The 26,240-nt window shown below is 38.8% G+C and overlaps 1 protein-coding gene across 18 annotated transcripts in view; it reads left to right on the forward strand.

The window, feature by feature from the left end:
- The window catches only part of COL25A1 (collagen type XXV alpha 1 chain), a 304,904-nt gene that overhangs the window by 33,003 nt on the left and 245,661 nt on the right, over nucleotides 1-26,240 (forward strand). The gene's annotated exons all lie outside the window — the stretch shown is intronic.

The following is a 26,240-nucleotide window of genomic DNA, read 5'->3' on the forward strand; positions in this document are numbered from 1 at the left end:
AAGATGAACAGGCAATTCGACTGTATTTAGGGAGAGTATTGGATAAATGCGCATATTCCCTATAGATGGTGAGTAATTGAAATTTAGATTTCATCTTGAGCAGTGTACTGTATAGAGTATGGGACAGTGTATGTATAGTGTATGGGACAGTGCAAAGGTATCTTCAACATCTGCACTTCAAACCCCATAAAATTACAAAACTCATTTTGGTTAATTTTGGTAATTAATGTTGAACCAAAGGCACTGATCAATTCTCGTGTGCTTCTAGATGGCAGGAGAAAAGTGATGCTTCACTTGACATGGAATGGTTTGTCTGACTAGAGGCCAAATACTTCATTTTGGACACTGTGTACAAGTGAATAAAAATGGAGATTTGAACTGCCAAGAAGGCATCTCCTTTCACCTGACAGCTTGGGCTTTGTTTTAACTGCTCTGGAAGTGCTAGGTAGAGCCCAGGTTTCCCATATATCCACAGTACTCTGACTGAGCTACTGGGTGAAGAGGGAACAATTCCAGCTCCTGAGGGAGGTTTTGTGACACTAGCTCTTAGTTTGTTTTTTCCCCAGATGAAATTAGTCAGTGGATTTAACCTGGATTCATTAATCCTTTCAAGCTGGCTGAAATCACATTTATTGAAGAAAAGCCTGCCTGTTTGAACCAAATGCCCTTGTCTTGATTGCAAGTGGAGAAAAAGTAAGAATAGCTCTATGAAATAGTCACAGATTTGTAAGATCACCTTCAGCACTGCTGCCATCCTGTTAGGAGGGGGAATAGAATTGAACAGCCTCTTCTCTAAATTTCCCACACAAATTCTCTGGTGTAGCACGTGGTGTATCTAATGCTGAAAGCACTGTACCGTTGAGAGCTAATTTTCTTTATTTAGATTCAGTAGTTTGCTTATCCTGCTGCAGCTGATAACTTAATACAGAGACTTGAGCTTTGATAAGCAGAACAGGAAATATTTTAAATCCTGTGGATATGGGAATGACAGTATTGCTCTGTTTCATGTTAGCTGAATAATGGAGAATTTATTGTGTTTTTGAAGTAAGTACACACTGACTTTTCAGTTCTAATCTTTGGAGTTGTCTGTGTGCACATGTGCATGTGTATGTATGCCATAAACATTGTTCCCCTTTTTTCACATACTGTGTGCCAGGATTGGATTCCCAGCTAAGAGCAACTGAGATATGTCCAGCTTTAATGGTACTGTACTGACTTCTCTTTCTTAAATCACTGGCTATTTAGCTCATGTTCCCCTAACATATAGTTGAAGGTTATTTTTTGATTAATGCTGCCAGACAATATTCAGTGGCACCTGGATGTTTTATGTGTCAGTACAATGGGTAGGTACCGGGTTGCAAGAGCTGATGTGCAGATGTTAGTTCTTTATGAATGCACACAGCACGGGTGTGCGTGCCCCTGGAGCCATATAGAAAATGTGAGTCTTTCCATGATAGGAAAAGAGGCTGACCGGCTCATTACATCACAGAGCCAGACACATTAATGACATAATGCCTTATTCCTTCTAGTGCTGTGAAGATTATACGTATTTCTGTTCTTCTACTTTCATCTGAAATTAATTTATGGACTTTCCAAGCCTTTTATGTGTAGTGTAGTGCATATTCTCTTCTTCTAGCTCAATGAGAATCCAGGCTCACTTCAGGGAATTCTGTGGCAGAACTAGGAGCAGATGACTGTTTTTTCTCTGGAGCTGCAGTATATCATCACCTCACCTAAGAATGGGGACAGGTGTTGCAATTTGAGAAAGAATCCTAAGCGAAGAGAAAGGTGGAGCACCAGAAAAATCCCTTAAGTGTCAGTGGACAGAATTCCCACTGTCTTTCAGTAGGAACAGAATAGCTTTACTCTTGTGACAGCGCCTGGCTGTATTTTTAGGTGGAAAATTCTGTAATGTTTACACCTTGTCACAGACCACTTCTGTGGTTCCCTTACAAGAGTAAGGATGTAGATAAACTTTTCACCTTGAGTACCTAACATGAAGCACACCACTCTGTATTTGGACACTTACGTAAGCAGTTTATTTCAAAGTGTTCCGATTGACTTCAGAGGAAAAACGTGTCTTTTGATGTATACTTAGATGCCTAAGCGTAAAAACTTTGGCATCCAAAGATTTTAAAGAACTACATTGTCAATGACATGTAGCACACATACATATATATATATATATATTTATATGTATATAGAAACAAAAAAAGTCCTGCTTTCCAGAACATGCCTAAACAGATTGGAGGCTGAAGTCAGAGTAGTTGAGTGTGGGAAGATAAAGCTTCAGATTCTTTTATGAGCAATGTAATCTCGTACAGGGACATGAGAAAGTTCTTTTTCATGGGAGGAGTCAAAAGAAAAGGCATGCATTCTTGATGTTGAAAGCCTGCTTGTGTGTTTCATGTTGACCTCTTTCAAGAGCAGTGTATCCATACATAAAGGAATGCAATGCTGACAAGTTTAATAAAGTTTGTCTGAAGTGCTCTGAAAGAAGTGGTTGGAGGGGAAAAATTAAGATGCAGGATCTACTTTTTCCTCACAAATACCTTCTGAAATTTTGTTTTCTGTCTACCATTGGATATAAGTTCAGGTGATTCCTACCTCCCTCTTATTTAATTTGACTGCATAACACTTGTGCGATAAATTCTGTTGCAGTGAATTTCATTTGACCCAGCCCTGGAAATGCTTGTATTAGGTGTTCTCTGGATGGTACCCTGATTAAATTTAATAAATCATTTCCTCTGCTGTAGCTAAAAACTGAGACATCTATGGGGAATGATGTCTGAAAGGTTCTTTTGTTTTGCAGTCCTATTTGATGTGGCAGTGCAGTGTTGCTGTAGCGTTTTTCATCTGTTACACGGAATGTATTTTTATCTGATATCTCTTATCTGGTCAGAAAATTAAATTGAATGGAAAATGTAAATGTTGGGTAAAGAATTGCAATTGTGGCGTAGAAGTCTACCACAAAATGCACGTTCCATAAAACCCAGTTGTAACCACATGGAGAAACAGTTGAATCCTTCTGTTTAAATCTTCTTGAAATGCTTTTAATGTTTGATTATGGTGGAAGCATTCAGTACTACTAATAATTCAAGATTACTGCTGTACTTCACAATCTGAAACTACTTTGGAAAATATATTCTGATAAATTAGATATGTATGTGCTTTTCCACTTGTCTTCATTCCTGATATGAAATGGGGAAATGGACTTCAATTCCCATGTGAAAAATGGAACATTTGATATAGAAATGTGTCAAGAAGATATTTTATTCTTAAATAAACTATTTCACTTGAAAGAGACCTACGATGGCCACCTAGTTTAATTGTCTGACCTCTTCAGGCCTCCTCATAGGAAATGCCTTCCAGCCCTTTCACCAGCTTTGCTGCCCTTCTCTGGGTGCATTTGAATACCTTCACGTCTTTCTTAAATTGTGGGGCCCAGAAATGCACACAGTGCTCCAGGGGAGGCCACACCAGTGCTCAGTACCGTGGGACAGTCATCTGTCCTGACTGGCTGGTGATGCTGTGTTTGATGCACACATGATGGGGTTTGCCCTCTGGGCTCTTGGGGCACGCTGTTGACTCATGTTGGGCCTGCTGTCACCCAGCACCCCCAGATCCCTTTCCGCAGGACTGTTCTCCAGCCACTCCTCTCCCAGTTTATACTTGTGCCTGACATTACTCTGTCCTAGGTACAGAATCAGGCTTTTTTTTTCTTTTTCTATTTTATGCCATTAGTGCCATTTAATGCTCCACTTTATTTAGATCCCTCTGCAAGGCCTCTCATCCCTCAAAAGAGCCAACAGCAGATCCCAGTGTGGTATGATCAGCAAACTTACTAATGGTGCCTTCAACTCCTGTGTCCAGATAATTGATAAAAATATTGAACGGAACTGGTCCTTGGAATTCAGCCCCTGTGAGCACTGCTGGTGGCTGGTCACCAGCCAGATGTTAGCTCCAAATATCAGGTGTTGCTATAACCATATGTTTAATGAGAAACTATTTGTCAAACTGTTTTCGATCCACACAGCCAAATACCTTGGCTCATCTGTCCAGTCAGATACTCGGTATTGTTTGCTAAGGAAGTCTTTTTTAGTGGACTTGTTCTCATTCACACTATTTTATGAGGCCTAGCATTGGCCAAAAGCACCGTGGAGAGGCATCACTACACAAGGATTGTCTGAAAGTCCTTTTCCTACCACTTTTGTGTTTCCTCTCCCATTCCAGAAATGGTTACATCCTTATGGAGGCCAGCTGTTTAAAAGAGATGTTCCTCCTGGGGTTCGTAGGAAGGGCACTTGCCTTATATTGTGGTTCATGGAGCATAGGAAAAAGATCAGGAAAGATGAGGGGGAGCAGTTGGCCTGAGTTTGCTTTTTTAGAGAACGGAGGGAAGTATTTTTCCTGATACTTAACTGAAATTGAATTTATTCAATATATATAGCCATTGCTGTGCAGAGTTTAAATTGCACTTAAATTCCCACCTGACAAATGGCAGCCTTACCATCTGTACAGTTTTCCTGCAGGTCACGCTGCAGAGTGGCTTTCTTAAGAACTGTGAATCATCAGTATTAGCACTTGTAGCTCTCTGGGTACTCTGAGTAAGTAGTAACCCAGAGGAACTGTATGTGAGCTCTCAGGAAATCATAGCATCTCAGAGTGCAGCCTAGCTCTTTCATGTAAGGAAAGATCCTTTTTTCTTTTTTTTTTTAACTCCTTTTTAACTTGTAAGAAGATAGGCACTTTCTTTTCTAAAATGATGGGAGACTTTGAAATAAAGAACCCAATACAAGTTTTTCAGCAGCTTGTTTTCCTAATGTACTGTTAGAAGTACTTTGATGTATGGTTCATCCTTAATTCAGAAATGATTTATTGTAATGTGTCCATCTAGTTTTTAGGTTGTAGTGGTGCTTGTTCAAATAGTCACCTTCAGTAAACCAGAATTCTTACCTCTCCAAGAAATCAATCACATTCTAGTATTTTTTTTTATGTACAACTATCTAGTTAGCAATTCAAGGAATGGAGGTATTGTTATTGTGCTCCAAGGATTGTTACAGAAGTTGTGAGTAAAACAGAACACAATCTAAGTTGTTCTCTATTCATGACTAGAATAGATCATACTGTTTGAAGGTTTTTAAGGCAGATGTGTTTTCCAGAATGACAAGGGTACATGGGTCATATGGTAGCTCTTTACAGTTTCTTTTATCTGGCTCTCAATTTGCAAGGATTTGAAACAATGTCCAGTTTCTTTTCCCCATAGTGAAAATGTGTAACTATAACAGCTTGCAACAGTCTTAGCATTCATTCACCTTGCTGCTGTCTGATAGTTGAGTTGGGAATGACAGAAACGAACTAAGTGTTTTTAATTCTTTCCTGGGGCTGAGGATGTTGAACAGGAAGGATATTGAAGGACAGATTATCACTTAGCATAAATTGGAGTGGTGTAACTGAAATCAAAGCACTGATTTCCACCTGCTGAGTGTGTTTCCCTAGTGTCTATACTGTGAATAAGGGCACCAATTTCTCCACTACCTGAATACTAGTTCTTATAATAAATTTTGATTTGCAGTTGTCAGGAAGGGGAATTTCTGACAATAAGCTAATTCTCATAAGTTGTAACTTACTTTGAACAGTCTTTCCATTGTCAAGAAAATTGTTGAAGGTTATAGTTTGGGACTAATCTCTAGGGCCTTTGCTTATTCAAGTTTTGATGCAATCTTGTGAAGAGTTTCATCGGATGTGTGCTAGTTATTAGTATCCTCTAACTTCCTGAATTTATGAAATATACAGATCCAGTGGGCAGTGATGACTGTTGGCAGAGGCTTTTAAAAACATCTGAGAAGTTACAGCTGTACTGGGAATCTTAAATCTCAGTTAAAAGTGCCCTTCCAGCCTCAAATTTTTGGCAGTTAGAGGAATACAGATCTCTTTTGGGAAGAAAACTGGTTTTATATGTCTCTTACGTAATATATTTAAGCACTGCACTAAACCATTTTTTGTCAATAACAAAAGATTTTTCCAGTTACATATATGCATCAGATAGCACTCTGACAAGATGAAAAGTGGGTGCCGTGCCAAAAGTTCAGACTCTTTGAAAAGACTAATCCCATTTTGAGTGCGCATTCAGAGCAGTTACAGGCAATTTTAACATATTATTCTACAGTGACACCCTTTCTTTTGAAATGTAAACTGTTCAAGAACTTAAATGGAGAGTAGAGTAATAGTTTTTAGATGACTGGAAAATAACAGGTTGGTAGCATTATTAACTTGTGTCAAATGGAAAACCTTTACTTTTTACTTAGGCTTTAAACTGTGACTGCAACTAGAATGTGCGTTCTGCTGTGTGGTCGTGGTGAGAGGGCAGTGCACAGAGGAAGGTCCAGAGGCAAGGTGACATCTCAGAGGCACAACCTGTCCTTGGTGCCGCTACTGCTCTGAGTCATGTCTTAAAAAGGCGCAGGGCACTTTTTCTTGATGTGAGTTTCTGTGATGCAGCTAGACAAAGCAGTACATGCTTTCTCCAAGGAGACACACATCATTTTATGGGAGCCAGGTCTGGAGGGAGTCCTGCTGCAAAATCCTGGTGTTCATGTAAATCAGGAAGGTTGACAAGGCACGGGAAGAAGGGCTGAAGCAATATTCTGCTTTCATGGGATAGCCAGAAGACCAGGTTTCATAGCAGAAACTATGCCATGCTTTCTGATGTTGCTAAACACAAGGCTAATTCAGATTCTGTTTCTGTTCTCTACCTTCTGGTATACATTGTGTGTGAGATCCTTTATCTCTTGAAAGATCTCAGTGTTTAGTTTGTGCTTATGTAGCTGTCATGATCTAACCTCAGATGGCAGCTCAGCCTTACCCAGCTGCTTGTTCACTCCTCCCAGTGGGATGGGGAGGGGGGAGTCATAAGAGTAAAGGTGAGAAAACTTGCGGGTTGAGATAAAGAGGTAAAACAAAAGCAGACAAGCAAAGCCAAACAAGGAATTCAACCACCACTTCCCGTGAGCTGGCAGGTGTTCAGCCGCCTCCAGGAAAGCAGGACCCCATCACTCGTGATGGTTACTTGGGAAGGCAAATGCCATCACTCTGAACATCCCTCCCTTCCTTCTTCTCCCTCACCCAGCTCCACATACTGAGCATGATGCAGTATGGTATGGAATATCCCTTGGGTGAGTTGGGATCAGCTGTCTCAGCTGTGTCCCCTCCCAGTTTGTGCACACTCAGTTTCCTTGCTGGTGGGGTGGTGTGGGAGGCAGAAAAGGCCCTGACACTGTGTAAGCACTGCTCAGCAGTAATGAAAACATCCCTGTTTTATCAACACAGTTTCCAGCACAAATAAAAAACATAGCCCACACCAGCTGCTGTGAAAAAAATTAACACTATCCCAGCCAGAAGCGGTGTAGTAGCACATGCACTCAATGCCACTCTCACACTGGTGTAATGAAGGATGGATCTACAGTGTACTTGGAAAGAGTGATTGCTGTTGTATGAAATACCCTGGCTATTTGGGGGATAACAGTGAAGTGGGGAACAAGGCTAGGTGATTTCTGTGTACCTTGGGAAGATTCTGCTGCTGATGGTTGTGGTTCCTTTTATTATCAGTCTAGCCAGTTTTGAAATAGGCTATGAACACGTGATGGCTGTATTGTGAGAGCAGAGTTAGCAGAGTCATTAGTTGTCAGATTGATGCTGCAGTGTCCAGAGCTGAGAAGAATGTGAGGTTCTACTTGAGTGGCACTTATTACCCAACCAGACAGCTGATAAAGGCCTGAGGAGCTGACATCAGTAACTCCTGTTTTCCTGTGTTACAGAAGTAATGAATTTCTCCGTATTTTTAATAAGCCTTAGAAACCCCCTAAAATTGTTTTTGACATTGATGCTGAACAGTCTGTTGTACATACCTGATGCATGCATGTGTTCTTTTCAGACTTCATACAGTTCTGGGCATAGTGTGTGTAAGATACTTCTTGTCCCATAAGAAAGCAGGAAGGTATGTTAGGCCTTGAAAAACCAGATCCCACAGGCTGTTGTATATTTGGAAAGAGCTGAAAGACAAGTAATGGTGTGTCGACAGAGGAAAAAGATGTAATTTGGAGACAGAAACAACTGGTCCCCGCTTTAGCACAACAACCTAATTAGTTACCTGAAGCTAGAAGCAAAAATGCAAAGATACAAGTGTCTCCCTGTTGTGCGTCCTATTTTCCCCCTTTTTACTTTTGTGCTGAGCTTTTAAATCCAAATGTGCATTCTGGACTACACCCAGGAGAGCTGATGGTTGGGGACTGAGTTTTGGGAGGCTACAACTACACTTGCTCTGCATCTGGAGGTTCTGTTAAAGCCTGTAGAATTGTGAGCCTTCAGGTTCTTTTCCTCTGGACCTCTGTTAACTGTTAGTGAGTCTGTGATATTGGCAGTGTCCAGGAAGCAGAAAGCATGTCTGTCTGCAGTTGGGTGGAGCCATATCCTCTCTCACTCCAGCAGTCTATTACTTCCTCTTTCTCACTTAAGACTGCAATTAGCACTTTTTTATGTCTTTGAAATATTAGAAGGGGAAACTGTGATGGATAGTAATGCAGATGCTTGAACTTTTGAGGAACATTCTTTTCATGTAATGGTGGTGTCAGCTGCTTCCTTGGCTCTGTCTGGTTAATATTTTTTCTCTTGCTGGATTTTAAAAATGAATGCACTGAAACCAAGACATCAAGGTTATTTTAGGACTAACCTCAGTAGAATAACTAGATGACTTAAAGTGCTTAAAATGCTTTATTCTTCAGAGATGGACAGAAGTTTCAAGGCTTACCTTTCAGTAATCATTACTGAACAAGATAACTAAATGCCCTATTAAATATAATATATTACATTAGTTCATATATTGTGGCTATTAACTCTTGCATCAAAACCCATTCTAAATGTGAGCAATTAAGAGAGTCTCCTCTGTGGTATTTTCGTGAAGGATGTGGTTCCCTCAGCTCTGGCTCTGTTTGTCAAGCTAGCATTTCTTGATGATCTCTTCAAATGGGTGCCTGCTACCTTGGTTCACCAGTCGGTAATATGCCATCTATACATGTTCTAATAAAAGCATGAGACTTACTGAAATGGTATTTTTCTGTTAGTTAAAATTGCAAGGTTCTTTCCAAGATGTTAAATAAAACTGACTTTTTAAAAAATGTAATTTATTTTTCAATAACTTGGATTTTAAAATCAAATTTGCATGTAACAGAAACTAGCTCAATATGCTGGCAAGCTGGTCAGCTACTTTAGACTTCTAATGAGGTGCTCAAGACTGTGATTATGTATTTCTTTTAGGTCTGAAAATTGCACCATGGGCACTTGTACTGCAGAGATGCTTTTAATGTTTGAGGAAAGCAACTTGGATAATGAGAAGGTGATATAGAAATAGTATAAAACTTTCTTCATGAGGAGCAGGGCAGAGGTGTTACAAAGGCTCAGGGTGAGGGGGGTGAGGAGAAAACTAGCTGGCAGTGTCCTTAATGGGCTGTTCTGGATGCTGATAATGTTGAAAGCCATGAAAAGGCATCAGATTTTTCTTTGTTCAATAAAAATAACTGAGTAACAGTCATCTTCTGTTGATTTAATTGTGAAGGCCATATCTAATTTTCAAACAAACCCTTCTAAAGTGACTTAGAATATGAGAATGTTGTTTTGACATGGGACATGTGAAAATAAGTTTTTGCAAGGGAACTGCTCTCCCTAATGTCAATGCAGCATTGTCAAGCATTGTAGCATAATACTGCACTGGTGCTGGGTGAAGGTTGGGTCGGGTTCATTCTATTGATCTCTGAAAATAACAGCCATAGCTGCAGAAAAATGCACTCCTTCAGTCCTATCCCCATCAACTGTATGGAAATATTCCTACAGAGTAACAAAGCTGAGATTGACACTGGGCTACTGCATATGTAGAAAAAGGAGCCCCTATAAATTTTACTGGGCTTGGATATCAATGGGATCTCATTACTGTCCCTAATAGCAGTGCATGTTAGTCTAATGGTTAAAGAAAGAGGATCCCAAGATACCAGGACAGTAAATCTTCATAGCTTAATATTGAAGATGTCAGTTAAGATCCAAGTTTAGGAAGAGTGAAAAATCATGGTCTAATATTCCATCTATGTGGAATTGAATCATTTTGCTAAGTCTCATTGCTCTTGGAAGATGTAAATATCAGCTACATTATTTGAAAAGTGCCTGATTGGTAAATAGCAATAATAATGATTGAAAAGATAAATGCATTGTCTGAAGGGGATAAATGTGTTGGGGGAGGCTTTGTTGATCTGCAATCAATCTAATTACTGGTTTGGGTTGGCTTTTTTTAATTTTTATTTTGTTTGTTTGTTTTGTTTTGGGTTTATTAGAAAGCTCAGTAAGAGTAGCTGTCAGACAAGGTAAATTTTTTAAAATATAGCCTCTGCTGTACTTGTTCTGTGAAGTACAAGGTGGTTTCTGTTAATGTTATAACATGGATGAATCATGTGGAAAGTAACAGAAAAAGAAATTTGTAGTATCAGGGCATAATTCCTTGGTGCATTTGTAGTCCCCTGTCTCCAAAAGGATGAAGTAGATCTAGAAAGGTCGTGGGAAGGGTTGAAAGGCTGGCCAGAGTTCTGGAGCTTGTTCTGTGCAGGGAATGACTAAGACTGTGTTGAATGAGGAGCGTGAAACATCTCAGTTGATCTGGAGAAGGTAAGCAGGTGCTGACAGTGCACTTATTTCCTTAATGCAAGGGCAAAACTGCTCACAGAAAGAAGAGGTAAACAACTTCTGTGCAATGCACGGCTCAGCTGTGGAAGTCCTAGCCACAGGTGATGGATGCTGATGGTGTACATGGATTCAGAAAGGATCTTCATGAATTTATAAAATAAATGTTTATGTCTGTTAGGCTTAAACCCTTGCCTCAGAAAATGCCTGAGCTGCAGTGTTGCTGGCATGGTTTTCTGAGAAAACATCATTATGTGCTACTGCACTGTAACAGCTATCCCCAAACGTCCTCCTGTGGTCTGATAGACAAATTCTCTAGTGGCTTGAAACTAGTGAAGTATCTTCAGAATTGCGTGGCACATTTAAACTTCTCCAAAAGTTTAAAGAAGACATCTGTACCACCGAAAAAGGTACCCAGTCAAACTTAGAAAGTTGTGTTCTACAAAAAAGTTGATTAATTTTCACTTTATATGGTGCTTTTTTGCTTTGGCTTTAGAAAGCATTGCAAAAAATTGGGTGAGCAGTGTTAACACTGGCTGCACATGGAGTTTCCAAAGAGCAAAGGATCAAACTTTGTTTCTCCTCTCCCATGTATTGGCACAAATTACAGCAGGTTTACTCTATAATACAGAGATTTAACATGATGCCTACTTTTAGCTGTGTGTCTTTCTCTGCTAGGGTCTGGTTTGGTCAGAAACAATGCATTAATGAAGCTGTTGAAGGAAAAAAAATCACAATTCTTCTTTATGCCTCTGATTTTTTTATTTCTAGCAGTGGTTGTCACTTAAGAATGGGACAGCAGTCTTACTTGTCTTCCATGCAGAGAAACTGAGTACCTGCATTAGGCTTCTGCTTGAATTGCATATTGGAATAATTTTGTACATCTTGAGATAAGTGTCATGACAGGAGCCACACAGATGAATTCTCTGTGGTGAATTAGAGAAATGTTGAATTTCTAAGTTTCCTGTTTGAACTTAATGTTGGAAGTTGAGTGAAGCTGTGTTAAGCAGAAGATTTGTCTAGATGCTTATAATGGTCCCAACTCTGAGACTATGAATTGATCTCCATAAATTAAATTCTATGTGGTGGACTTCTATTTTCTGAATATAAATGGTTTTGGTACTTAGTGAGGTACAACCATTAGAAGATTAAAACTTCAGTACTGGGCAATTCTTCTTTAATGCTCAAAAATTCAGTGCTTGCTCTCTGTGTGTAAACCAAGTGTTTGAATTCTCTTTCAGAAGCAGTGTCTTCTAGGGCTGTACAAGAAAGGAATTTTTTTTTTTTGTTTGTTTGTTTTTTTTGTGTGCAATGCCATTTACAATGTACAGAACCATAGAATAAGGCAATAAAAATTAGGTGTTCTCTTATGGGAAAAAAAGTCTATTAGATACCCTAACAGGCAAAGAATGATTTTAGCTAATATTTTTATTCAGAGGTAGTGCTCTTACATTGCAACAGTATTTCTTTCTCTATATTTGAGGGAGGGGAAGAACCTAAAAAAAAAACCAAGCCTCTCCAAATCCCACCCCCAACCTCTCCTATACTTCTAGGCTCTTGCAGATAACACTACTAGCTGGTTACTCCCACTAATTTCAACAAACAGTAATAATGTTTTTTCATAAATTAAAGGCAAGACTGTCCTTATGTATCACCAGAATAATTTGAAAAATCTTGATCTTTGAGGTCTCAAAACACACTGGAAAGTGAGATAGGATTTTTTAAAAACGAGATAAGAATTACCAATCATCAAAAGCCAGAAAGCATTAAATCTGCAAATGTTTCTCTTATTTCTGTATGACAGCATGTACTCTTGAGGAGTTGCATGACTCTGGAGTTTCTAATGTTTGATTTAGATATGCCAGGTACTAAATTGGAAAACTACATGGTGCATAAATGTTTCTGCTCATTACTACCATCAGAATGTCATTGAGGAAAATTGTTTGGGTTTTTTCCCCACCCTCATCTAAGCATTAATAGGTTTTAAAATCTTGTTTAGATGTTTTTGTTTTAGGAAGGAAAACCCAATTTAAGCTGTTCCATCACTTTGATCCTTTTCTTCCTTAGAAATTACACCATATGTCGAGGATTTTTTATTCTCTTCATTTTCTCCTGATGAAGGAGAGATTTAAAACAAAATAGTAGTAATTAAAAACTGGAACTTATCTTTTGATTCAGTGGATTTTTTTCAGCTCTTGATGCACTTCAATCAAGATCAAATGACTTTCTAAAAGATGTGCTTTATCTCCCCTAGAAATTATGGAGCTGTTCAAAGCATCAGCTGGTGAAATTCAAGAGGCCCAATTAGGTGGTTAATCATAACACTTTCTTCCAGGTTTCAGTATCTGAATTTATTGAAGTTACTGGGCTCTTTGTCAGCTAGTTCCATCAGATTTCTTGACAAAATTCATAGAATAGACAGTAAGCCATCATAACAGCCACAGAAACATAGTGCTGGGGCAGAACTCCTCACAGTGGTGCCCTGATTACAGCCCGAATAAGGATTTGCTTTCTGGAATAAGACCTAACAAAGTGTGAATTGTGCTGCATAAATGCATTTCCACTGCAGGGTTCAGCAGGAGGTCAAAGGATGAGTGCCATTCACATAAATATGAGTGTGAAGTAAAGGAATTAATTTTGGTTAACTGTGCACAAAGGAATCAATGGAATTATTAATCCCAGCAAGCTATTCATTGCTATTTGCTCTTGCAGTAGCTATAAACCTTTTTTTTTTTTTTTTAATTGAAAGGAGAATTAATGCCAACTAATGGAAATCTGGAGGGTTTTTTTCAGAGCTTTTCTTGAATCATGCCTTCAGAAATGTTCAACTTTGGTTTGATAACAAGCTAAGGCTTCTAGTGTGCCATGTTCAGAAAGTAAATGGGAGAGATCTTAAAAATAGAGTTTATTTACTTGAATAGGTGAACTGGTGCTGTTCTACGAACCTGCTTCACTCTCAACCCCAGCTGCAAATTTGATGTATGATTTGAACTTACATCAGTGATTCTTTCCGTAGCAGCCTAGTGTAAGCTAAATGGGGCCTGAAGGACAGTTCTGTGTCATACCTGTATGACATACCTCTAATTCTCTGTCACATTTTAGCTTGTAGCTCTGCCTCTATAGCTGACCTATGTGCAGTTCTCTGAAGCACAGGTCTACCCTTTAGTGGGCTGTTGAGGTGAATTTAAAATGTAGGGGTTTTGTCTTCAGAATGGTGCCTGGATTTAGGAATAGATCACTTGATTTAACCTGAGTGTGCTAGGGCATCTGAATGAGGGAGTACATCAGCACTGTGTACATGCACATCTTGTCTGGCAGTAATCAGCTGCATAAAGAGTTTGGCATTTCAGCTGACCTGCAGCTGGAAAAAAAGGCATTTGGGAATGTGTAGCAACATGCTGAATTAGCTGAGGCAGCTCAGTCCACAAGGAACTGAATTGTAGGTGTGTAATTTTACCTTGAAGATACCATTATTTCATTATGTGTAGCTTACTGGACTTTACTGCAGATCATGATGATGCCTTGTTATAGCTGGACATACTGTAACCTGATGTAATCAGGCCAATAAAGTGTTGGAAAAACTCAGAGTTAAATAATGCTGCATGCTTGCCCTACGAGAGGGAAAATTGGTTCCATCTGCTCAAATTAAATGTTGATTTAGACCTCATTTTCTGAAATGTAAACCGTGCTTTTGAAAGGATTGCTTGGTAAATACTTTTGGTTTTATTATGTGGATTTAGAAATAAATTGAAGAGAACTTCAGGTCTGCCTTGTCTTCCTCTGGAAAAGGTTTCATTCAGTTGAGCAATGTATTTCAGTGTAAGTATATACAAAACAGCCCCTTTTGTCAGCTCAGCTCTTTGTATACCTGATTGAGGGCTATTAAACTCAAATTTGATGCACTGGCAGAGTTAGGCGAGCCTTGTTTAACATAATTAAAATTCTGTGGTCAACTTTTTTCCCCCTGCATTCCGCAGCCAAAAAAAGCCAATGTGTGCTGCATGAATGGCCTTTGTAGACAATCTGTTTTTCTCTACCGAACTGCTTTTGTTTTTAGTAGATGTCTTGTGTATGGTCATTTTTGAATGTCTCTTCAGTGTGAGTTAAACTGCTAATACAAGTACCTAGAGTGATCTGGAGGTCTGTTCAATCTCAAGGAGCCTTAAGGTTCAAACAAGGGTCTACTGAAGAGCAAATCAGTTAATGGTTAAGACAAAATGTAGTGAGCCAAATAAAGAAACCACAGTTCACATAGCTGACATCATCCTATAATATCTCCCAGACAACACTGCTTTCTAATGTGTTTGATCCATTTTTTTCTTCTGTAGACATAAAGATTTCAATTGACTGGAGTGCTCCAGTGTCCAAATTTTCAAAGGTATTTGAGTACTTACAGATACGCATAGAAATTTCTTGGGATTAAAAAATAATGCATAAGCACTTAATTCCCATTTGTGATTTTGGGGGCACTGATTTGCATTTCTAGATACTGAAATACTTTAGTAGTCCTATAGACAAGAAGGCTTTCCATTTTTCTGTGTGGTCTCTCAGGCACCCATTTGCCTGCTACACAAAACATCAGCATGGAAAGAGGTGAGAAAAGAGTGGAAGCTGAAGAGCTGATGTTACTGAGCTTGTTTACCCCAGTGAGCAATCCATTTGACACGTTCGGTGCTTGTTTATGGAGATGTGATGTGCGGGATGAGAAACTGTGACTGTCTGATGTTTAAAACATGACTGAACGCTTGATCTCTGACATTCTTAGTGTTTATGTTGACAGCCAGCGTATAGAGAGAAGTCTTAGGCATTGCCTTGTAGCACAGCCTCCTCTTGGATACCAGAATCACTTACGAGGCTTTTACCCACTCTTTTCTTGGACAGCAAAGATGGGCTGTCATTTTTTGCAGTACTCTATTCTCCCAAATGGTGGTGAGATACTTTTCAGCCAGTGTGCTCCTGCTGGTTTTTTTTTTTTTTTGGTAGGTTGGATTGCACCCTTTGAAGAGAAGATGTTCTGAAAAGGCTGTAAGACAGTAAAAATGTGGCAGAGTTTCTTTCCCAGAAGCCTGAATATACTAAAAAAAAAAAAAAAAGAAGCACTTCTGAGTTAAGGTACAAAACCCCACTGTTTGCCTAGCTGCTTCCTCTGTGCTTCCCAAGCTGCGTGTTCATGTTTACACTGACAATGGCTGGTTTTCAAACAGTCACTGAAGAAGTTGTGCTGCACGGAAGTGTCAGCCTTGGACAAACCCACAGTATGAGCGGAGTCCTGTGCCAGTGTGTCTGAAGAGTTCTTGTGTGTGCACAGATCACCTTATTTTATATAAGGCAGGAGTCCTTTAATATGTAGTGCTACGGGTATCAAAACTTTGATCAGCTTTTACGTTAGCTTTGTTGTGATCTATCACGATGTAGCCTGTCATTTAACTTCCATCGTCATTATAAATGGAATGTGATTTTTGTGCTGTTTACTTAGGCTAATAATATCATCGTTGTGATGGTAATGATTAAGTTCACATCTAGGCAGCGCAGAATGAAGTCCTAGAGCAGTAGTGAGTTATACTGCATACAGCTATCTGGAAAACAGCTTAGGTATCTGCTCTAAATGTTGTAATGATATGAATATATTCAGAACTGAATTGATATTGATAGCTATTGTTCAGCAATCCATTATGTTACAATCTCTTTATGACATGGATCATATTTTGTGTTATGAGTGCATTTTTAGAGTTCTGTAAACGTTTTCCTTACTTATGTCATTAATAACCATGATGGTAATGAACATGTAAGGTTTCTGGATATAATAGAACCCCAGTCAGAAAGTACAGAGTTTCAAGGAGACAGGAAAAAACATCCAGTGGGAGCCTATTTTCAGAACTGTCTTGCTTCTCTAGAAATGAGCAATTTGCTGGTTTGAAATTGCAGTTGGTGTTGAAGAGAAAGTGCATTTAGGGAAATATGTTTTTTATTACAAGTGGCTTTGCGTATGGGAAATTGGAAAATATTGTTTTCAGTGATTTCTCACAGTAAATCTAAATGTTGTGGGGAAAAAAACAGATGAGCTATCAGTTTTGCATTCCTTCAGCAAATCTGAAGGGAAAGTTCAAGTCACCGTCACAACTGTGGAGCTTACCAAAGCCCAAAGGGTGATTAAAGCATTTCAGCAGATACTGCTCTCAGTCCCATTATGCTTAGGTATGTCTCCTAGTTAGCCATACTGATAACACTCCAGGAGGGGTGGTGGTGTGCATGGGGGGTGTGTCTGAGGCTAGGAAGATAATCTTGGGAGAAGCAGAAGAATATATCAGGATATGTGACCAACTTCAGTGACATGTATAGGACTGCTGTAATAATAATCATAATGAAGTTAATGAATTTAGTCTTTGTGTCCCCCTGGGTAGTGCTATAATAATAGATTTTAATGGCTGGCTCCTGCTTTGGTCAATGCAGAGAATTTATGGTTTTGCTTTTAAATGCATCAGTAAGGATTGAGATTCTGTAGCACTTACTCCTGTCCAGCAAGAGAGAAGTTGCTGCTGCTTTAAATATAAATGAATAAATGTGCTGTACGTTGCTGCTTTCTGTTGCTCTGCTGGCTAAACTTGGTCTGTTTCTTACCTCATAATCGTTACAGTCAGGTCTCTCTTCATCTGTGGGTGAAGATAAAAAGTGCAAGGTGTGGATGGATATAGAAATCGTCTTCTAAAGATCAGTTCATGTCCATAGCCATTGCTAGCTCAGATAAAATGCTGTCGTAGGAGCAGCACATCAACATTCCTCTACTGAAAGGTATTATGGAGCTCAGTCATTGGGATGTGTATATCTCATTCTTCAGATGGAAATTACGAGTCTAGAATTTACTTATTTATTCTGAGTACAAAATTTATTCAGAAATTCAAGTACAGCTTAGACTCACCAGTAGGTGGGACAGTGTGTGGACATCAGCATCGGTGTTGAGAGTTCCCACCCTGTGAATATGTTGACTGTGTTCAGTCTGTTGGAGGATAATGCCATTGGATGTAGTTTTGAACAATTATAAGTGTTACTCTCTTTACTTCACTGGCAGTTTCAGATTTAGAATGGAGACCGTGAGAATCCTGAGCTTCCTGAAGCTTAGCTTTTGTCTGTTCCCTGTGGGTCAGGCGAGTATTGCAGGGGAAGCAGTATGGGAATGTCTGCTCTTTGCTTCATTAGCTGTATTCAAACTACAGCAGCTGTGAAATGAGAAGGGTAGGTAGGATTCTAGTTGGTTGAACAGCCCTTGATTACTTCCCTTAGTAGTACTGAAAGCTGTGTGATTCCAGGTCCAGCTCTGAGATTAGGGAAATGTAAACATAACATGTGATGACCGGATCCTGTCAGCCTCATGTGGAAAAAAGTGACATCAGAACTGCAGGCCTCCTGCTGAGGAGAGCATGTTCAATAGGAGAACTTAGCCCATGATGCACTTGGTAAGACCTTCATTAGCTAGAAAATCCCAGCGTATCCCAAACGTGACAAGCAGAAACGTGAGTGTAGCCTGTGCATACAGGATTGGACTTAGGTGAATTCCTGAGTAAATGGCTCTGTGTGTATACTTTCACCTAAGTTACTCCAGGATGCTGCTTTTCCAGTTTTGTTCCCCTTTTGAAATTTTCCTGACATTTCCCAAACTATTTAGCAGTCAGAAGCAACGATAACAATGACAACAACAATAATACTAATGATGCTTAATTTTGACTAACCATGGAAAAGGACACAATAATAATGGTGTTACCATTGCATCTAGAGAACCCTGATGGTAGGGTGCCTTCACTGTAGAAGGCAGCCTTTTTTCTTATGGTAAGGACATAAATTTCAGTTCTCCTTCCTTACTTGAGCTTAATTATCTTTCACACTTTCTTTCCTTGTGAAGGGAGACAGAATCAGAATTCAGAAATGAAATTTTAAGGCATGTTAATTAGTAACATCTCAGTCTTTGGAAGGAGGCATATGGTAACTTTATCTTAAAATGGGAAATGAATGGAAGGATATATGGGAAATGTCCAGTTAGGAAACTGAGAGGGAGACACTATATACTTTGCTTGGCAGAGACTTGGAAGCTTCTTGCAGATGCCGTAGCAGAGCTCAAACATGAGTGTGTGTAAGAAAGGGAGTGGCGACTGTTTAATAGTAAGACCTTGAATGTCCCTTCTGCTATTCATGCAGGCACTGATATTATTTACATCTCTATAACCATATTTCAGGGCTGTGCCAAGATTTTAAGTCTCTCCCTTCCAGCTAATTGATTATCTGATGTGAGCTCCTTTGACTTGGCAGTATCACATATATGCAGGGTGAGGTACAGGGGCAGCTGGCATGCTCATTTCTAATTTCAGTGTTTGGCAGCTTCCGATATCAGCACAAGGCACACTGAAACACTTGGCACTTCACCCAAAAGTAATGAAGTCTTTCACTTAACCCAGTGTGAGGGTAAACAGGATGTTAGCCAGAGTTGCTTTGGTGTCAGATATCAGATAAGGGTAAAACATACAGTAATTTATGGACTAAACTAAAAGTTCTTCTTTTACTATTTCATTTACTGTTCACCTTGTTATTAATCCATTTGTATGTTTTCTTTGCACTGAAGTTGTAAATTATCTGTATAGGATTACAAAAATAATTGAAGTATTTCTTTGATATAAAGCTAATTTCTTTTTCCACTTGACAAATTGAGGAGATGATACACATTTTCCCTCATAGTACACATGCTGTGGCTTCAGAATTCTTGCCTAAGCTTGTGTTTCTCAACTTTTACTTCTGTAGACTCATGCCAAATTATTTTATATGAAATGCAAATGTAAAACTAAGTTATGAGAGAAAGAATTATGGAAAGGATGGATGCATGTTATGGCACAGAACAGAATATGGGTTTATCAATTAATTAAATATTTACCAGTACTAATAAAAGTGATTAAGAAAATACTGGCAGAGATTATACTTAAAATTGCTCTGTAATATAATTGTCTTGTTGAAGACAGAAGGTATAATTGGTCTAATGTGGACTTCCAAGAATTTGGTAAGGACCTGAGATACTGCTAATTTAACTGTAGAAGATGCAGTTAGTTCAGGAAATGAACATAACAAAGTACACAGGAAGATAACAAAATTTTACAAACGTATGTAGTATAAACAGGATTCTACTGTTTTCATTCTGTCCTCAATGAAATTTTATTTGCTACTTTCATGAATAAATTAGGTCAGAAACACAAGTTTCTACCTATAGGGAGGGAAAAAATAAACGTTAATCCAAAGACAATCAGAAAACCATATATAGAAGAATTGAATGACCGTCAGCACTAGAAAAATAAGATCAAGATAAAGCAGTCTATTTCAAAGTGAAAAGTTATGCATTTGGGGACTAACAGTTGTCTTAATTTCAACTGTAAGATGGGAGACCAACAGGTGGAATCCCTGAGAAAGGAGAAAACTCGAGTTTTATTCAGTGAAGGGCTGAGCCTTCAATGTGGCATCTCTGTATTTAAAAAGCAAAGCCAAAAAAAAAAAAAAAAAAATCACTCTCCCCAAAACAAACAAACACCAAAAAAACCCCAAAATAAGACAAATCTTGAGAGAATACTAGTGCCATTGTGCAGGGTGTTGCCAAAGCCTTATCTGGAATATTGTATCACCATGTTCAAAAAAGTGAATTCATGCTGGAGCAATGGCATACAAATCACTCAAATCACTGTAGGGAAGAGAGCTTGGCTTATGAGAGGCTATAGAAACTGATTTCTTTGGCCTTGCAAAGTGAATATGAAGAAAAATGCTTCCTGCCTGTAAATGAATTGAACAGGGCTATTCACCAGGGAAGAAAAAGATATTTAAGCTCAGGGATAATGTTGGCACAGGAACAAGGAAGTATAAACTGTTTACAAATGAACTGCAGCAAGAGAACAGGAATCTGTCAGTTCAAAGTAAGAGTTTCTACATGTTTCTTTAGTAGAAATAGGACTAGGAAAATAGACTAACTGGACTAGGTAGGTAGATCTCCTTATGGCAAGGTTCTTGGGAGCCCTGGGAAATTGTGTGTGCTTGACAAAAAGGCATACTGAGCCAGATGAGTTCTTTTAAGTGCCGTATTTTTCCTGTGAAAGTTGAGGTATCTGTGATCAGGCATAGCTTGATTTTTATGATAGGTCTAAATAGATAAATCCCAGTCCTCCTGTGTCTGGGATAATTGCTGATAAACAAAACAAACAAATAAACAAAGACCTCTTAGGTTTCCATCTGCTTTCAGTGCCAAATGCTTTCTTTGTCTCTGGACTTTGTACAGTGTCTACTTTTACATGGCCTGCAGCCAGATCTCCTTAGTGTGTGATTCTGTGACCTTGCAAAGTTAGCTTGGTACTATACAGCTGGGAGGTTTCCAGGAAAAACCTAGTTTTTCGTAGGGTATATTGGCACTTCAGTAGGTGGCACTCTTCACTTTGGGTCTTGCCCTAAATCTGATTTTTCCTCAGAAATGAGGAGTTTGCAGTTTTGCCCGTGGCCTTAGCTAACTTCTGTTTTGTCAAATGTAGTTTGATCTCCCTGAACTCGTCTCACTGTATTTTTTCTATGCTCTGAATTTTTCTTCAGTGAAATATTTGGAGTAAAATCATCCTAACATTGGAACTAGACCAGAAAAGGACTCAATAGGTGGGACATAATAGGTGGGACATAATCAACTCCTCTTGCACAAGGGTTTGTCTTGCAATAGCTCGATGGTTTCTGTTAAATTGTTCCAGATGGATTTGGGTAGAGCTGAACTGTAGTTGTCATTACTCCTTGAAAGTATTTTGTATGCTGTCCAGGCTACTGTGAGTGGTGCCACAGTGTTCAACCCCTGGTATACCTAAATCTTCGTGTTGGTGGTCTGTAAAGGAGCCAGCCCTGTTTATCTGACGTTCCACTTACACACGGGGTCTTGGTCTAATGGAACTTAACAGGAAGGAAAAGTTTGTAGCTAAGCTGCCTTTAGAGCTCCCCAAACACACTGGCTCGACTAGACCACTTCCTCAAGCGCTAATGTTCTGGGGCATGGTTTTTCAGTTCACCTCTTCAGGAAATGTAGTAAGAAATATGACTTTCAAAAAACCCCAGAAAAATCCCACAGAATTTTGCTGAAATCTATACAAATCTTGTCCTATCAAAAGAAAACAGATGCACGCCTCAGTTTCTTCACTGTGTATTTCTTGAGGTTTGGCCTTAATTGAAGTTCCTGATCCCTTTCTTGATTCTTACTTACCCAAATAATTATGCTTATCTCTCTTAATCATTGGTGATCTCCCTCTTGTTTTGGCCCTCTATTAAAGGTGCTTTTTCCTGAAATAGGAGAGGAGGGGTGAAAAAAGGAAAAGGAAAAAAAATGCAGCTTCTTTTGACTCTCTTGTTACCTTTGACTTTTAAAAAAATTAATGTATTAAGTATGTTGTCTCTCTTATGTTTTGATGGTATTCTAAATCTCATTGGCTGCCAATATATAATAATAATAATAATAAAATAAGATTTCAGGTTGTGGGGACACTTAGTCCTTTTTCTGTTTTCAGTACGGTTTAATTAATAAGTTAAACTGTCTCTTCTGTTTGTCCAAACTGTTCTTCTGATTACAGTCAGTGATAAGATCTCCTTAAGCCTTCCATTGCATATTCAATCCTGAGGCATACAGTAAATTGTGTAATGTGTTGGTGTTGATGAAATAGCCATGTTTCCCAAGATGATCAGTCTTTATCTTCTCTTCTACATGGCTGCTTGGTGTTTTCTGTGTATTGCCAAGCAGTTATCATAAAGGTGCGAGAATGAACTGAGCTGCTTTGTGTGAAAGAGGGGACTCTGCACTGATGACAGGTGCTGCTAAAGTAGTACTTCTATTACTCTCTAACCTCTCAAGAGTGGTTATTTATTTGTTTAGAAGATCTTACTTCAGAGAGTATCTGACTTGAAATAATTGTACCTTCTGACATGGTTCTAAAGATTTTTGGAGGTCTGTGCCTTGAAGAGTGCCTGTCATTATGTTAGACTTTGTTTTGAAAGCCTTCATGTTCTCTCTTGCTGGCTTTGCCTGTGTCTGGGCAGTTATACTCTCACTTCTTTCATCTTCATATAATTCATTTTATGATAGGATTAGGTCAATGACACGAGAGGTCAAAATTCTTTAATCTTCCCCCCTCCCCTCAAGCTTTATTTTTAGAAAAGGTTCTCAGATATATGTGCACTCTCACCATTGATAAAAGCAACATGAAATGTGTTGATTGCTGTGTGGGTACAAATTTTGCCATGGCAGTGGAAGTTTCTCCTTGATGTGCCATTTACTGTAACACAGTAAAAGTGGAATTTAGGCTGTATCCTTGTAGCCATCAACTTCCATACAGAGATTTGTATTGCAGCTCTCTTGTGACTGATAGCTATTGTAGCGTGCACTGAAAACACGCTGACCTTTAGCAATTCCCCCTCTGACAGAACAAAGGGGATGTCTGTTAACTCCAGCCTGCTTAAATTCTGCATTTGTTTTTAAGCTGTTTCTGTGTATCAGTTTAGATTTAAAAGCTTAGAACATGTTTATAAGAACTGACAAAAAACTGAGTTTCTAGGACAAGAATATCTACAGAGCATCTGCATTTTTTAATCCTTCTGTGGCAGTGTTCATGTAATGACATAGTTACATGAGCAGTCTCTAATGCTGTCAAAACATTTTGACTTTCATCACTCTGACTTGTGCATTGAAAAGATATGCTTGCTGGAAAAGTGTAGGTATAGTGCCCTTTGCAAATGTTTGCCCAGATCCTTTAGCAGTAAACAGGCAACTCCCCAAAAGTACAATGTCAACCCTGTGATCATCTTCCTACCCTCCTTAGATGACAGTTTTGTAATTCTTGCCTTTCTAAACCCCTTTTGCACTTTACAGAAGTTGCTTCTGTCTTTAGTGGTATATCTGTCTTCAGATTTTGGATCTTCTCACTGTGGTGTAACCTTCTTGGAGCACTGAATTATAGCTAGAGTTTCCTTCAAATCCTGCAGAATATCACTGGAATCTCTCTTGCTGGACTGGGCTTTTCAGTAGATTGACATGTAATCAGGTAGGTTGGAGGTTTTTTAAAGCCCATTTTCTTGCAGAGCTAAAGGTATCTTAATAATTGTGATTCACTTGAAAGAAAAGTTAAAATTAAGTAATATTTTTTTATCACTTGTTTTCTAAATTAAAGTTTATCTGGTTGCAATCTCAGTTTTCAGGCTGAATTTTACTTTCATTTAGGGTTGTAGATATCTGAAGGAGCTTGAGTTGCTTCTAAATTGGCATTAAATGGACATGATTAAATTCTGGCTGCAAGTTAGAAAAAACTTTCTCATCATTAAATCAAAGGTCTGCAGTGGTCTTCTAATTAGACTAATTTGCATAAGAAATCCCAAAGAGTTTTGAAATGGAGTTTGTTAGGTATTTGTGCTAACAGTACAGCACTGGGCTGATGACCTGAGAGTGCTCTCATATTTCTGTGTTCCTGAATGCATCCTGTTGTGGCCTGAAAGTACAACTTGACCTAGTTATTAGAGTAAACTGTTAACTGGAAAGGATGGAGTAATTCCATTTCCTAGGTTTTAATTGTGTGTCTGAAGTGTGTGGGGAGATGTGCTGGCTTACTTACTGAAGAGCTTTTCTGGGTGCTTTGTAAATGACAAGGAAGTTGTGCACACCTTCACAGCTGCAGTAAAACAACTGGAAGCAAACTTAGAAAGGAAGTAGAACTCAACATATGGGAATATGGAATAAATATTCTTTTAAAAAGCCTGAATAAGTAGCAAAATGTTCTTGCATTAATTTTGAATGGAAACAAAATGCTATTGGAGATAGTAAGTAAATACTATTGAATATGGCTATATATATAGCAGTAATAAATAGCTGTTCCCTGGAGGATTTTAAATATGCAGGGAAATCTGACAGTAGTTTGTCAGATTCAGAGGTGGGAAGGAGGTAGAAGTTGCCTTTGCCAAGGGCTATAAATCTACATTGTAACCATGCAGGCTTGTTAGTTCCCTGGAGATAAAGTGACTCTTTCGGCGCTTTCTATATCACACCATGTGGATAGAAAGAGAATTTTCCCAAAATTTCATCACAAGACTGGATGGGTGCCCTTAGAAGATTTAGCTGTCTCGCAGTTATGCCCTGGAATATTGGCCAGAAACATGCTTTCAGTAGGTATCAAGTTGCAGTTATCTGTTCCCAACATGGATCTGCTCCTGCACAACTGAAGATTTTTTTAGATAAATTAGAAATGGTTTCTAGAAGTAACTTCTTTGTGCAGATGTACACATAGTTGTGTTGACATATTCACTTAGTCTGCTTTTGGACTCATAGGAATGTCATAGTTAATAAACTTTAAATAGTATGTGAATAATGGATACAAATTTTGCTAGGGAATAACTGTGTGTTGGTGATTGTCAGCTATTAGATTTGTAGCACAATGCACAAATGTTTGTTCGACAGGGGTGTGAATAATCAGGTGGAATTTAATGAAGGAATTAGATGAATGATTCATCATGCTAACAACAGAAATAGACTGGCAACTTCTGTATTTTAATTACTTGTTGATATTTTAAGTAGTAGTTCATATTACTGGACAAAAAAATCAAATCTAGGATCAAAAACTGTCTTCAAACTTTGCCATTACAGTGTAGGTTTTGAAAGGTGATTCAGATTAATCTGTTTATTATAATAAACTGTTCTTAGTTTAGTACCAAAAAATAAAAACCTCATAGCTTTATTAATCTGTTCTGTTTATACCATTATTTTGACTATGTTTAGATATATGGTTTGGTGGGAGGAATGTACTCCACAGAAAAAATCATTTCACATCCTCTTTCTTCCTTAACCTTTTTCTGTGCTTAGTATGGGAGAGTTGTCTAGCAGTTTTGTTTTACACACATGCTTCTCAAACCCAAGATATATGCAGCAACTTCCCCTTTTGTGCAAGTGGAATGCTGTGGGACTGTAAATTGTATAAAGGTATCCCCTGTAACTCACTGAAGGAAGCTTAACTTGCTGGAGTTGATGGCGCTTCAGTCAGTTGCTTATAATAAGTAAGTGTGAGTGTGTATTCTTCCAGAAGATGTGTATTTACTGTACACGTGGTATCTGTAGAGCACATAATTTTGGGTAAATCAGATTCCTCCCTTCAGAGTAAACTTTTGGGTGACAGCCAAGGTGTACAGTCATCTTCATGTTGCTGGTTTAACCTTGTTAAGGGGAAAGGGAAAGCTGCCTGCCTGTACTGCTGTCAGTATTCCTCTGCTGTCATGTATGCATGCCAGGGTCTCCAAGTCCAGCCTCATGTCTTGTTGATCCAGTATATGTACAGCATGTGTTCTGTCTACAGTGCACATTAATTTATCTTCCCGAGTGCACTTCACTGCTAGAGTGGTACCAGCAGCTAGCTTTGAATAGGTGACTCTTCTGTACCATCTGCTTTGAGTGGGAGTGAGTATATACCAAGAAAGAGGAGGAATTGGCTGCAAAGATGGGCACTAGT

This window comes from Corvus cornix, chromosome 4 (genome assembly GCF_000738735.6).
Source record: "Corvus cornix cornix isolate S_Up_H32 chromosome 4, ASM73873v5, whole genome shotgun sequence".
NCBI classification, from domain to species: domain Eukaryota; kingdom Metazoa; phylum Chordata; class Aves; order Passeriformes; family Corvidae; genus Corvus; species Corvus cornix.